The 16,218-nt window shown below is 38.3% G+C and overlaps 1 protein-coding gene across 4 annotated transcripts in view; it reads right to left on the bottom strand.

Annotated features, from left to right (window-relative positions):
- The window catches only part of lrfn2b (leucine rich repeat and fibronectin type III domain containing 2b), a 153,968-nt gene extending 139,345 nt beyond the window's left edge, over positions 1-14,623 (bottom strand). For 3 of the 4 annotated variants that reach the window (XM_059356162.1, XM_059356164.1, XM_059356165.1), the window contains exon 1: positions 14,213-14,623. The gene's annotated coding sequence lies outside the window, so the exon portion shown is untranslated. The remainder of the gene's footprint in view (positions 1-14,212) is intronic. The other variant, XM_059356163.1, reaches the window with a different exon arrangement.
- Between the last annotated feature and the right edge of the window lie 1,595 nt (positions 14,624-16,218).

Genomic DNA, 16,218 nt, shown 5'->3' with positions numbered 1-16,218 from the left:
ATGATGATTAAACATTAATAAACTATCTATTTACCATCTATAAATGATGGTTATTGTAAAGTGTTATCTCTCATTTAATGTTTAGAGAATTAATTTATTCCTCTTTTTAATGATCAAAGTCTGGCATGGGCCTAATGGGTACCAAATGTACCCTTAATGTGTGTTCCAAATAAGCCCACTTCATGATTTATTGATAAATAAATAAATTTAAATGATACAAACTTAATCTATTAATCTCTTACTTCTCATTAGTTTTTTTCATTTTGTCTCAACTCCTGGCCTGTAAATGGTATTTGAAGTTTGCTGTCTTGTCAGCAAAGAAAAAGCTAAACTTACAACATGTAGACTAAACTATTTATGTAGAAAATTAACCTCCCTACTTTGTTAAACAAACTGTTACAATATTATGTATGTATGTTGATATTTGTAACTTAACCTAACATTGATGTAAAAGCTTGGCCTACTCATGTTAAGTAGTCAAGCAGAAGGTGGGACAGTATTGTATTGAGTAGGTCTTGATTCTGTTGTATAGCGCTTCAGCAAAACTATTAACAATCTTTTCTCCACAGTATGAGCTCATCTCCAGCATAGCACCTCCTCTGATCCTCAGCAACGCACCTGCCAAGTGTGACATCGATCCGATGAATGGGTGTCAAGAAACTCGACTAAGAAACACAAGGGAGTAAGGAGTAATAGTTGCTCTCTGAACATACAGTATAATTAAGCTGCCACGTATAGTGTTGTGTGTGCTTAATGGGACTCAGGAGAAGAGTAGTAGGAGAAGAATGGAGGGGTCGAAAGCAGCCCAACTGAAAATTTCAATCCCAGGACCAAAGTGATCAACGAAATACTTAGAAAGTAGGCTATATTTTTCTAATCTTTGTGTTTCCCAGTATGGCAAATATACACTGTAAAAAAATGTTTTAAACAATTACAGTAAAACTGTCAAATTGCATCAGAAATAGGGCGTAAAATTAAGAAAATGTATATCACCATAGTAGACACTTAATTACTGTAAATCAAGGAATGGTACAAAACTTACACTGTAAAAAAAATATATTTTTTTAAATAAATGGACAATTAATGGAGAAATACCATAATGACACAACAACACAATTACCCTTAAACTAACCGGATTATTAAGTCTAAATTGCAGTTTTTGCTGATATTTACATTTAAATGTACAGTAGAAAACCCACTCACTGTTTTTTTTACGATGAAGTTCTGCCAACCACAGCTGCCGGTATTTTACCGTAAATTAAACAGATTTTATAGTGTAGTATATGTCATCGTATAATACCATTGTAGTTCTTTATAACAAAAAAAAAACACTGTAAATTGTCATTCATAGTGGCCTTTAAGCACATCATCATCACATCATGAAGAGGTGAGCTGTTTGCTGATGGTGGTGGAGTCAGCATGGGACTGTAATTCATATTCATATATCAGGATGTCACCAATTAAGCATTTAATTTCAATTATTGAAATCAAAAGCGGAATCTGCAGTTTAAATTTGCAATTTAAATTTGACCATATGCATATAGGCCAGGGATGGGCAACTGGAGGCCCGGGGGCCGCATACAGCCCACACCCTCACTTGAAGTAGCCCTCAGTACAACTACATGCATTTGAGCATGAAATCTTAAAAGTACAGTGTAAAGATGCAAAAAATTACTTCTTGCAATTCATGTTGGCCTGCTGTTCTTGCACTGAAAATAAAATCGCAGTAAGTGGTTATTTTTTATTTGCTTCAAACCTTTTGTATTCCAATTTTATTATGTTTTTTTATGTTATACATGCATTTGAGCATGAGATATGTTAAGTTACTGCACTGTTAACATATTTAAAATTGCAGTTTCATCATATCTGGTGAAGTGCACGCTCCTATATGTGGCCCTGTGGTAGTGTCCATGACAAACAGTGGCCCCCTCCAGCATTTAAGTTGCCCATCCTTGACATAGGCAGATAGAGAGTAGAGAGTGGTGTGACATCACTCTATTGAAATTATAACTCTGTTGAATTTGATGTGAGAGGTTTGTAACAGGCCACAGGTCATTCTATTAGCTCATTGTCTTTACCTGTATCCTTGTCACATTCACAGCTGTTATTTGAGATCATAATTCCATTTTACTTTCAACAACAAAATGTTGTAAAACATTAACACAAAATTAACTTAATAACACAAATTCAAATGAAGGTTGATCAACAAGAACCACTGAAACAACGTGCTGAAATGGTTGTTAATCCACAGTCTAAAGATGGTCAGACAAACCAGTGAGTATCAATTTTCTCTATGGCTGCAATTGATTTTTTTTCACTTTAATATTGTTATAGTTTATTAGAAATTGATGAATGGCTTCAGACTTTGGCAACAAATCCTGGTAGCTCCAGAAAAACTTTAAATGTGTGCTTCATAACCAAAATAAATAAATTAAATCGGGCTAACGCATAACATACTTCATGTTTTTTAACCACCAATGCTGAATGAATATTAACAAATATACAAAAACCTGGAGAAGTGTTCAAACTGATGGAGTAGAGTGTAATATTCATGGCCACATTGGATGAGCTGACAAAAGGCTTCTCTGACTGCACTGACACACAGCTCAATGTCTCTAGCTTCATATCTCTGGACCCCATGGCCATTCAGTGTCCCACAGGAGCTAACCACCAAGACAAATACTGCAGGTTATTAACTAGATATCAGATATTCAAGGAATAGCAATTGCAGCTAGGCAATAAGCTGCTTATGCTGAATGTTCACACAGTGAGCAGCCAGAGCACAGTGGTGTTTCTGATGAGAAAAGTATATAGCGATTAAAAGATGACATCTCAGACGCCTTTCCCTTGACCGATTTTTCTGCTGCAGTTGTGTGACCTCATTTCAGGAAACAAAGCGTTTCTTGTCAGACTGGGTAATAGTAATGTGAGAGGATCCTCATGTTACAGATATGATGTGGTAAAAGAAATATACAATGACAAAAACAACGGAGGCCAAACACCATGGATACTCATTTCTAGCAACCCAATTTGTACTGTACAGTACTCTTTTTTTTTGTTGATTTGATTTTTTGTTTGGTTGTTTATTAATGTAGTGCTAGTCTTGCTCTCATTTGGATACATTTAATAACAATCCAAAGGCAATTTGACTTTGATTAAGGTTTGTTATGAGTTTTGAAAATATTTTCCAATTAACAAATTACTGATCAATTGTCAGCAATTAAGAAAAAAAATCAGTTGTAATCTGCTGTACTGTAGCTGGTTCATTAGACTGTACTGTCTTATTTAAAATCCTACAGAAATAGGAAGCCTCACAGACATATCAAAAGTTGCATCTAGGCCTGTCACAAAATCAAATTTTTTAGGACGATATATTTTCCAAGAAACTATGACCATAAACAATAGTATTGTTGATGTTGTTGTTTTTTTATTTATGCCGCTGATATGATATTAGAGCATAATAATTCAAGTACATCCTTTTTAAGAGCAATTAACTTTTAATTCTCAAGAATAGTGAACATTGGCATTGAAATGTAGAACAATAATTAAAATATCTTAGAGAAAAAATATAAGATATAAATAAAACAGACTCAGTTTAGGCAATTTGTACTCCCGATCAAAAGTCTGCAGCATTTCTCTAAACGCTGGTTTCTCAACAGGTTTGAATGGCTGCATCTCTTTCGCTAAAAATCCATTGTGTCCATTTTTGTTTATTGAACCATAAGTCGATATATTAATTATCCTGACAGGCCTAGTTAAATCAAATCAATTTTAATAAAACCATACAAAATAACAGGAAGCAGTCATCCAGAAATATAAGTAAAATAATATAAATATCATATTGTGTGTAATATAAAGTAAATGTTAATACAACAGGCTAACAAAAGATAATGATTATAGTTGGAGCCTATTTAGAATGAAGTGCAAGATAAATAGTGTGTGTGCCCTGTGGACCAGAGCTAATCCTCTCTCCATCCTGAGTGTCTGTGGGACCAGTGCCAAATCCCTGCTCATTTATTCATGATTTCTGATCCCTTCTCGTATGGCCAACCCAGTCCTGGCTCTGACAGGTCAGCATTCACAGCGCCAAACAGCAGTCCCTCAAGACTGAGCTCAACACGGGCCAGGGCCTCATTTCCTGCCCTCTCTCTGTCTCATCCCACTCTCTGTGCCAGAACTGCGTGGTGGCCTGGTACAGACCTGCTTCCTTATGTTTACAAAGCATGAGGTCACGTCAGCATCACCTTAGTCAGTTGGGAGGATCATTTTAGTTTCTTTTTGAGGTGTGTTGATGCCAGTGTCCACATTCTATGTTTATGTTGGGCTCTTTTTGCATGCATTTGAAGTTTTTGGAGTTTGAAGTTTTTTTTTATTTTGAAGTTTTGTCTTATTTTGCACAAATAAGACAAAAGACAAGGGTAATGAGATAACAACAAAATTAAGGTGCAAGGTAGCGTCAAGAATCCCAAAAGGGCTTATACAGGGCCTCTACTAAAATTCACAAGTTAAATTAAAACAAGTAACTATCACACAAAAATAAAATAAAAATAAAAATGAAGCAAATTATAACAATATTAAAAGTAAAATAAAAACAAAAGTGTAGAAGTGTGTGTGTATGTGTGTGTGTGTGTGTGTGTGTGTGTGTGTGTGTGTGCGTGCGTGCGTGCACATGCGTGTGCATTCTCATTTGTTACACAGCACAATAGGACTGGGCATGTGTGCAAATTTAGATATTTAAAAATGAAGTATTTGAGTATTAATGAAAGAAGCATACTTTGAATTCTAATCACAAATGCATACTTTCACATAATATCGCAGCTCACCAACTCCCTTCTGTTGCGATTTAGTGAATGGCCAGATATGTTAAAAATGTTAAATATAGAGAATAATGCACAACTTGACTTCACTGGAGAACTTATATTACTCCTGACTTCATAAAAGTCTACCCCCCATTTTCCTGAGTCAACAAAAAGGGAAGTTTACAATTATTATAATAACTTATTGCAATATGGACCAAAAGTCATATCCCGATATATTTAGGCTGAATATCGATATACGATATATATCCCGACATTTTTATCGCAAAGAGCAAATGTTCAGTCAAAGTCAAAACCAAATATGTCACAAGTAGTTTTATTGAAACCGTTTATTTAAGTGAACTTAAATACTGTATAACAGGAGTAACTTTTTTTTTAAATCAAAGCTCCATAAAGTGCACATTTAAATAAAAAATATCTTGAATAAAAGCCGCAGCTTGCCTGGAGCAAGGATCACAGTGCATATTTGAAGTATATCGATATATGTGATATGGTCTAATTCCATATCACATTTAAAAATATATCACAATATTGTTTATATCAATATATCGCCCAGCCTATTTTAAGAAGTTTTAAATGTCTTTTACCTAACATAAAATGGGTGACACTGATCTCCAATAAACATCTCAATCCCATTTGTTTTATTCAAAAATAATAAATACACCACAGTTACAAATGATGAAGGTGAGTGGCTCGGTGTTAGTTCACTGTAACTACTCCAGCTGCTGAAAACATCTGGTCCAGTGGAATGTGAGAGGCACAAATGTTGCTGTTCCTTCTTTACTAGCCTTGAAATATTTAACTCTCCATTGCAGCAAGTGGATTGACACCACAGGAGATGGAATGTTGATGAGAAAGTTAATGACTTTAGTTCTGATGTGGCTGGAAAGTACAACTCATCTCTAACAATAGCACCAAAGTTGCCTGAGAGCTCCCTGAGCTCCACTCAGTGACTCTGGATAGCACCTTAACCTGACAGTGCTCCTGACAACATCACCCCTGGGTGCAGTTTTTAATTGTTGATTTATTATGTTTCCATTCTGAACACAGGGCAAATATCTGTTTATGACAGGACAAAGCAGCATGTTGCATTAAAATAAGACCCATGTTGGTGAGACATTCTAAAGCCTTCGTACTTCAAAAATATTAATAGTGCTATACGAATAAATACAATTGCTTTCATAATTTCAGTTTTCTTTTTACTTCCTTTGGGGGATTATCATGGTTTAAGTTTTGGTACAACAGTTGGCATAACTTGGTGGATGTAAACTGGAATAAGTAAAATGTCGCCATGGAGTCATTTATAGGTGCATCTCAAAAAATTAGAATATCATAGAAAAGTTTATTTATGTCAGTAATTCAATTCAAAAAGTGGAAATAACATATTATATAAGTCCATTACACACACTATGAAACATTTCATGTCTTAATATATTTAATTTCTTCAAAGTATAATGATAATGGCTTACATTTAATGAAGACCTAAAATACAGTGTCTCAATAAATGTGAATATTACAAAAGACCAATTTTTAAAAAGTATCCCTGAATTAATAATATGTATTATTAGTTTAATATGGAAATGTTTGCCTCTGAAAAGTATGTCCATCTATATGCACTCAATACTTGGTTGGGGATATTCGACTTGAACTACTGAAAATGGACTTTTCCATGATATTCTAATGTATTGAGTTGCACCTGTAGTGAGCTGTAGGATAAAACGTAAAACTATATTCCTTCACATTTCGGGAAAATAGTGCCATTTAAGTAATGCAGAATGAGCTATTATCAGTCTCTAGTGGCATGGATCTGTCTGACTCTGTCACACACAGCTGCAGACAGTTGCTATAGGACTCTATAGGCTTCTATTACGCATATATCTATTGCTGCATCCTGACCTACCACCGCCCAAGAACATTCTAGTTTAAAGGAATACAAACAAGCCGGAGTGTTTTCTCCCCTTTAACAGGAATATAATGAGTGCAGCCAGGCCATTCACAGTGCTGATACAGTACCCATGGAGACTGTACAGACAAATATCACTGGATTACTTTGATAATGAACCTAAAATTGCTATGATTCTCCTTTTGCTTTGATTTTTAGACCTGTATACACAATTTCGAAATCGCCAGCCAAGGTGAATCTATTTAATATGTGTACCATGTCTGTAAGATTAAATCTGACAAAGTTATGACTCGGAGATCAAAGACAGCGATTTTTTGCACAAAATGCGGAAATTGTGTGCTAAGGGTTTTAAAGTACCTTAATTGCCTCCATAAGCTGTGTGTCACAACCACTGCTGCTGCTGCTACTGTGCTGACAAGCAGACCAAACTACAAAAACTAACATCTGGTTGTTTTTAGAACCCCTTGCGTGCACCTGTCTCTTTCACCTCACACAGTATCGGTATTAGCTACTGGCAGTGAAGAAAGTATGGCTTCAGTTCCCATCAAAAAAGAGCCTGTCTGACAGCAAGGTAAAGGAGTTAAAATATTCTCGATGTAGGTTACACTTAGACCTTTTTTAGGTGGCTTAAATTCATGTTGCTGCGGTCCCCTTTGAAATCAGTAAATAACGTTCTCTCCTAGTCACCCAGACTCCTTAGACAAAAAAACATATTTTATCTCACAGAACAAAGGAGTTGTTAGTCCACCACAGCATGGATCTGTTAGCTTGTTTGTGTTATTGTGTGAATGTTGGTCTCTATCTGAATTACCGTGGTACAGCAGCACACTGCTTAGCTTCAGTGCTGGTACTCTGCTTATCTAAACAGGGAACCTACACATATATATATATATATATATATGTATATATATATATAGAGAGAGAGAGAGGTGAGAATCACCGGAGGCCCCACGATTCGATTTTATCCTGATACTTGAGTCACGATATGATATTATTGCAATTTTAAGCATTTTGCGTTATGGTGAAGATTGCGATGCAATATATTGCGATTGAACTGTTTAACTGCATTTTGTGTCCAAAAAATTAAATTCACTCAAGTAATGTTTTGTCAAATAAGAGAAAATTCTCAGTCTATTCATCTCGCTTCAGTCTTTTGATTTCTCCACAATAAGAGTCAACTTGTGGGAACCCAGAGAGCCTATTTTCTTTGAGATAGCATGACATCAAAGGTCCCATGACCGCTTCGAAAATCACCATGAAATGTTTAAAAAATAACCTAACTTGGCAGCATCATTAGGACAACTTCACAATGCAATATCCTGACACAGGGTGCCTAGAGATTCCTTAGATCTACTTGTTTCATATGATATCTCCAATATATTCCTAAAAGTGAGCCCGATATGGCCTCCTGAAAAAAATAAAAACTGCGAAAATACTGACAGCCTGCCTAAGTATCGATACTTGTCGGCCATGAATCGATATAATATTGCCACACAAAATATTGTGATACTATGCTGTATCGATTTTTTCCCTCACCTCTAATATATATATATATATAGATAGATAGATAGATAGATAGATAGATAGATAGATAGATAGATAGATAGATAGATAGATAGATAGACACAGAATAGTGTTCCTGAACAGTCACGACAAATGTACACCATAAAATAACGTTTGTTTTTTATACCCTAATTGATTAAATGACAAATCAGTTCAGCACAAATTCTCACCAGTGCCAGAGCTACTAAGTAACGTTAAATCACAGAACATTTATCACTGGAGATTCACCGGTACTACTGTTTTCTCCTGTTTATCTTGTTGTCATGTAGAGTCTTCACATGGCTGAGTACTTACTTAGGAACTTTTCTAATATGTACATGTTTTGGTGTTCCATTTGAAGGAGGACTGTGTAATCCTCTGTGCACACCAGAGCAGGAAATGCTAATCTCACCCAGATGGTCATGTGTTAGTTCAGGCAGGTGGAGGGCATATGGATGACCACTAACCCAAATGTTGCCTCCGCCACCTAGGAGAAGGCTCAGAAGGCCTGGCAGGCTGCATGTTACCTCCTCCTAGCCTGCCAAAATCACACGCACACACACGCACACACACACACACACACACACACACACACACACACACACACACACTTTCTCTGTCCAAGGCAGATCACTCAGGAGTGTGAACACAGACTCTCATACATACCCACTCATATAGCCTTTCTTGGAGGAAATTGAGGCTGAATGTCTGGCAGGCATGACTATATAATCCCAGCTTTAGGGATGTTCAGGGAGAGGCAGAATCAATGGCAAATGAGGGGACAGTGCAGCCGTCCATAGCAACAGATGAGAGGCTGACATCAGGACTATTTGGCGGAGGAGGTGGGGAGTAGACGGAGCAGAGTCCCACCTCCAGCCTTTTATTCCTCCCGGCCTGGTGACATGCTGCTGAGACTGAATCAGTGGCTGCTGCTTTACTGACCGTCACAACAGTAGGTCAGGCCAACTGTGACATTAAAGCAACACCGGGCCACAGGGCAACACAGAGGCAGGCACTGTCCACTCTAGCAGCCAGGCTATGTCTGGTTCAAGGAAAGTTTTATCTCTGGATTACTAATCAGCATGTGAAACGCACATGGGAAGGCCTCCTCTTAGCCAATGAATTAAAAAAATGTATATTAAACAAAGACCCTAACAACCAATGATTGGTTGTTAGGGTCTTTGTTTAATATACATTTTTTTTAGTAATTTGTTGCTTTTTATACACTTTTTATAAGCTATTAGCCACAAGTAATAGCAAAATTGTTCTCAAACACGCCCCAGACTGAGGCATTCTGGTAGGATCTACCTGGAAATTTGCCGACCATACAGCCTCGGTTGAAATAGTACCGGGGACCTGTCTCATGCCCTCTCACCTGTATTTCCTGCCGTCTGCCTATTTCCTGCTAATGACAGACAAATTGTCCCCAAACACTGATTTGCATTCGTTTCTGAGAAGTGAATGCTTCACTGAACAGTCAAAAGAGTCATTAAACTATTAGTTGAGGACATAATCATTGACCACTATGCTCAAATGTAACTGTGCTGATGTGTTAACCCTTTAATACTGTATTTTCAAACTTAATTTAATAATAATATCAATCACCTGTATATCAGTCAAAACTTAAATCATGTGACATTTATTCAAGCTCAAAAATAAGCTTGTAGTCTGCATATTTATCGTCAGTTATGGACTGGTAAATTCCTGCCCATCCTGTTTCCAAGCCTGAGTATGAATTTCATGGTCAACTTATACTATGTTTAAGACTTGAACACAGGAGACCAGGGTTTGTGTCATGCTTAACAGTGTCCTTCTGACTCCAGTAACCAGTGCTTGGGTCATTTCTCCAAAATAAAGTTATATATTACACATGTAATACAGTTTTTTAAGTAATGCATTACTTTACTACTCCCTGAAGAAAGGAATTTGTTGCACTGCTTGTTACGTTACTTTTGGATTAGTCTGTCATGTAATTGCAAGATAACAATCATTAAACCTTACATATGCCCACATATCTGATTGGATTATGACAGACATATAAAGAAAAAGAACATGTTTTATTTCAACAGGCCAGTTGCTTGATCGTCAAACGGTCTATTTGGTTGGTCCAAATCAGAGTAAAATTTATACTTTTGATTTGTTTTTTTATTTAGTCTGGTTTGCTTTCACAGTGCAGAAATGTGAGCGGACCAAAATTTAACAAGATTTGCGGAGGAGAGTGTATGAAGGTGGAGGGCTGCAAATATACTGGCAGTTTTATTTCTTATTGTTTGGAAAGTTGGCGAGGAAATTGTAAACAAGGAATAAACAAGGCAACGTGGAGCCAGACGCACCATGAAAATATCCCTGTTAAAGTATTTTTTGCCTTGACTCTGCACTGATCTGTTGTGAATCATTTCTCCTCCAGTTTATCTCAAATTATTTCATAAACGTCATTGTTTTGTAGACTTTATTCAGGATCACCTGTATGTGTTATTCAGCCTAGATGTCAGGCAAACATTGGACTTCAGCAGACTACCAAGTCTGTCCTCTCCCAGTCATGTTGCATCTGTCACAAAATGCCCGTTATAGAGTTCCTTTGGACCCCCTGTCACAAGTGGTCTTGGTCCAGTTCTTTTTGTCCGCACAAGTATGATTGGAGCGTTCACAAGAGACCAAACAAACTGTAACATGAATTTGATGACACCAGAGTTCCATTGAAACAGACTAAACTTGGTTTGTGAAAGTCTCTGGCCCTTCCCAATTCCAGCAAGTAGTGCAGGCAGATGAACCGTGCCCAGACTCCCTCCAAGCTGAGTTCACATCCTCAGGCAGACGTTCTAGCAACTGATCAGAGGGAGCTCTGTGCGCTGCAGCATGGAGGTCGACCAGGCATCATTCATCTGCGTGTATTTCCAATGTTGTAGTGACCATGTTGAGTTGGTTGAGAATCTGCAACGTTTCCCTGAAAGCAGTCTGTTCCTCAGCATTGCTCAGGCTGATGAGTCTCTCCATATATAAAGCAAGTAACAACTAATTGTTACTAATTGTTTTTTTAGTGACTGTAATGTGATAACTGAAGTGAGGAACAGTTACACAGTTTTAGCCCAAATCCAAGCTTAAAAATGTCTCTTCAGAAAACTTGGTAACGCTTTATAATAAGGTCCTTAATAACCATTAATTAACAAGTAATAAGGCATTGTTCTCGCTTTAGATACGGTAGTTGCAAAAAGCATAGTTAACTTATAGTTAACTTATAATAGATGAGCAATAAAGTATATTTTAATATCAATAAGCAAACAAAATAAGATTAATAAAGGCATGGCAAAGACATAATGGGTGGGTCATGGGTGTTTGTAATGCCATTAATAACACTTATATAAGCTTATAAACACACAATAATGTTAATAAGCATCTTGTAAGGACTTACAAGGGCCTTATTACTTGTTAATTAATGGTTATTACAAGGACCTTAATATAAAGCGTTACCGAAAACTTTAACTTTGGTCTATCAGTGTGTGACATTTTGTTCTATTTTTTTTACTGCAGAAACAAGCTTCTTCAATGTTGCACGGTTCACATATTGATGATAACGAGAACAAGATGAAAAAGTCAACAAAAGAACACATGACTTCATGACAATAGGACCAAGGATGGGTAATAAAGTACATACATGCAGTTCAGGAAATATAATATTATTCTTTTGTGGTATAAAAACAAGCTGTTAATCGTCTCCATGGTGAAAAACGGTCGGCTAAACAAACTATGATTCATGTTTTATATGACTGTTTAAAGCCCCGCTGCTGTTTCTATGAGAGGATGACTCAACGACTGGTGCCTATCTGTCCCAGAGTGCTGCTCCTGTCTCCTGCTGCTCGCAGTGATTGGACTTCTCACAGCACATAAGATACTGTTAAACAAACAAGCTGTTACTAATGCTGCTCTTCCATCTCTGCACAGGCTGCATAGAGAGAGGAGGTGGAGGTGGAGGCTGATTCAGTGCATGACCGTAGAGAGAGGGATGATAAGCAGAGATGAAGGAGAGGTAGGGACAAAATGAGAATGTTGTTACGGAGGATGTCGATGAGACGTGAGGTGTGCTATAGTCTGTGTCCGGGCCTCAGTCAAGACAGAGAATCAGCTCTCTGTTCGGCCCTATGGAGCTCAGGATGGAGCTTAGTGTACGTCAGCCAAGAGCATGGTGACATATGTGCCATTATTTATAGCCAGCAGATCCGCTGAGAGGCCCAGGGGCTGCTTAGAGAAGGTATTATTGAGAGCCCAAAGACCAACCTGGCTACCATCAAGCACACGGGACATTTAGCACAAAAAAGAACCCACAAACCCAACACATGTCTTCTCAGGAGAGGTACTAATACTGTCATCAGAACAGAATTACAGCAAAGATAATCAAGTGTGCACTGAGAGCAGAATTTACTGGAGCTCAAGTGATCAGCTGGAACACTTGCACGGATATAAGACACCGGGAAACCAGTTTCTCATTCTAACATGACACTTTCTGCAACACTGGAATATTAAAACTAAACTTGGGTCTGTCATGACCCATTTCATGCTTTGTGGTGGAGCAGCCTTGCTCATATTCCATTTAGAGCACCAGTGAGGTAAAGCAAGTCATAGCTCTGACAGATTTAAACTATGCTTACTGAGGGATTAGTAGTTTCACTGCAGGGCTCGGCCTGGGAACTCAGTGATGGACGACGAGGTAGATTAATGCCCCACCACCCCACCCCCAAACACACACACACACACACACACACAAAATCAGGACATGGTGCTGCTCCTTCTCTTGCAGCTCAGCCACCTCTAGCATGACACCAAAATATGTGTCGGAAGGGTTAATGCTAAGTCAATTATAGTATGGCTCTAATCTGCATGTGGCAAAGGTCATCTCTTAGTAGACAGTGGGATTGGGACCGGAGGTTCCCTCACTTGGCATGCTACTTCACCTGAATCCACACTGCCTGTATGTACATCCCAATCCTCTGCAGAAACCTGCAACCCAGTAAACAACTTTGAGCCACCAGCCTCCATCTAGGGACTGCCTTACGACTGAGTGGGACGTACAAGGCCATGCATTATTCACCCCCCCCACACATGGTTATCTGATCAAGAAGCATGGGAAAAGTCAAGGTCGTGAACTGTGAAGAGTCTCGCTAAAGGCCACGAACATTCTTAGACCCAAGGCCAGCAGCTGAGAATCACAATTCTATTGTACACAATGTTAAATAATCTATCTTCAAATACGATCAAGCAGGACATTTTCCTCAGGCTGATTCACCTGCTGCAGTTTCACATTAGCCTGCCTTTGTTGGGTTTTAATCTGCTGATTTGATCATTGCAGGGACATACTGAACAAGTTTCATGTGTTTCTCCTGTCCAATAGGGACACGCTGCTGCCCCTGCAGACGCGAAAACACTCTCAGAGGCTATAGAAGTATTGACATATCATATGATGTGGACTAAACACTCTAAACACTGAATTTCATTTGTCTGGCAACAGTAAGTTAGGCTGAATGAAAGGACAGCTGGGAGCGGTGGTGGGCGTTGTGTATCTTAATATCTTAAGTGGAGAGTATTTTATCTTATAGTACATTAAGATCGGCCTGGGATGCTGCACAGGGGGAAATAATTGAAATCCTCAGCGATGATATTGCACTTTATTTGATGAGCACTGTGCGGATCCACGAGCCCATTTCAGCTAAATAGGGCACTGTGATAAAGGCGGAGCAGACCACGGCGACAGATAATGGCACGGCATCGGAATCAGACAAAATGACACAACAGTTTGGTCCCATTCACCAATTCTCTGCTGCAACATTTCTGACAAGGTTATCTGCATGGACAACACAACAATGTGTCAGAACAGTTCAAATGTGTTGATAAGTTAGCGCGTCCACATCCACAATACAGATTATCAAAGGAGTCACAGTGGCTCAATGCGACTTCTTACCTCTTGTATCAGCCGTTTTCAAATGGTTTCTCCGTCCAAGAAACGCAGTCGATGATCAAGGCATTGTAGTTGTCATTTAAGCATTAAATCCAATACCGTTTGTAATTTCCATTCCTCGCCTTGGTTTCCCGGTATTGCTTGATCGCTCTGTTCCCTTTGCGCGTAAAAAGCGAGCGAGGCGCGCACCGCTCTGCCGCTCACAGCCCGCTCTGACCACACTACTGCTGAGCAGACCACTTCACTGGCTCCTCGCATCGATCAGCTCTAAATGTGGGCTGTTTTAAGTTTAAGGAGAAGCAAAAGCATGTATAAACTTTCACGGAGTCACACATTTGTGTTCGCATACGCGTTTGAATATATCCACTCACACTGCGCCGAAGAGAAGAAGGAGATCATATCCTCGCGGAGCGGAACAGAAATGTTTTTCTCCGCGCCCTGTGCTGTTGTCTGCGTTTTGATCTGACTGCAAATACCCGCAGCCTGTAGTCCTCTCAGTGCACCGACTGCGCCCTGAGTTGACGGCAGAGAGACGGCAGATGGACTGGAAATTCATGTGACACATTTAAAATTCAAACACAGGGTTTCATATCACACTCTGATCGTTCATTAATAGCAGCAGCAGCACTTGTGAAAGAGATTATGATCGTGATGGTAAGGATACTGAGAACATTCATGACGAAAATACGGGTAAAATAGGCACATACTTCTCAAAAGGTTACCTTTATGAGGGTGTAGACTTTATATAGCAGGTCAAGACTTAAGTTTACAGATGGGGCCATACTGATAAGGTAATGTAAAAACCACTGCATATATTGCATTGGATATTTTACTTGTGTGAATTCTTGCAGAAATCTTGCGGATGTCTTATAACTGCTCAATTAGGGTTTATAGTTTATTCAGCTCAAGAAAATCTGTAACTGTGAAAAGCAGAGGTTGGTTTCTCAGTGGATGTGGGATCTCTTTAGGTTAAAAAAATATAATTCAGACCCCAGGCTCCTCGTGAAAATGTGGCCTAACTTTGTGAAGGCCCCAAATCCAAAATCACTTTATGGGTTGAGGAATTCATTATTGATGTTGACCTATTTAAACCTTCAAATCCAAATGACCCCCGATTTCAGCTTTGATGGTCATCATAGTGTTCATGAGTTTAATGAAAGCTCTGGTCATGTTGAGTTTAGTTATGGACATGGTAGTAAGTACACAGAAGTTATCTAGTGGGTCAAAAAGGTCAAGGTTTATAAGAAACAGGTTTACTCTTCCAGTCTGGTCTCACTTCAAGCTCATCAGATCACCTTAACCACATATTATCCGTCATTGACCAATTTTTTTAATAATGACAAATTTCTGAGGGCGAGGACGAGTTTGTTTTACCTCTTTTCGGTTTATTATTTTCTAGGCATTGTGTTGTTGACATTAAATAAGAGATTGCATCGCTGCTGTCGCTGTTCAACTTTTCTCCTTGCTCCCTAAAACTTGTGATGTAACCCTGTAAGGTTTTTCTTTATATTCATTATGAAAAAAAAGGATTATAAAAAAAGAAAATGACAGATAGGTTATGACAGAATTTTTATGAACCTGTGTCAAAATGATCAACAACTGAAAAGTCTAACACAACCTCTGCATCAAATAGCCTTTAGCGTGCACTGTAAAATATATTGTTGTAAATTGCATTAGAAATAAGGTGTAAAATTTAAAATTGTATGTTACCATAGTAGACACTTAATTACCACAAATCAAGGAATAGTACAAAACTTAAACTGTAAAAATATTTCAAAACATGTATGTAAAATTAATGGAGAAATACCATAATGTCACAAAGAAACAAATACCCTGGAGAAAAACTGGATTATTCAGTCTAAACAACAGGTTTTTCCCGATATTTAGCTTTGAATTTACAGTAGAAAACCCACTCACTGTGTTTTTTAACAGTGAAGTTCTGGCAAGCACAGCTGCTGGTATTTGACCGTAAATTAAACAGATTTTTTTTTCACAGTGTATGTATGAGA

The sequence above is a fragment of the Centropristis striata genome, chromosome 18, assembly GCF_030273125.1.
Source record: "Centropristis striata isolate RG_2023a ecotype Rhode Island chromosome 18, C.striata_1.0, whole genome shotgun sequence".
Lineage (NCBI taxonomy): Eukaryota > Metazoa > Chordata > Actinopteri > Perciformes > Serranidae > Centropristis > Centropristis striata.
This window is presented reverse-complemented; position numbering and strand designations above follow the sequence as displayed.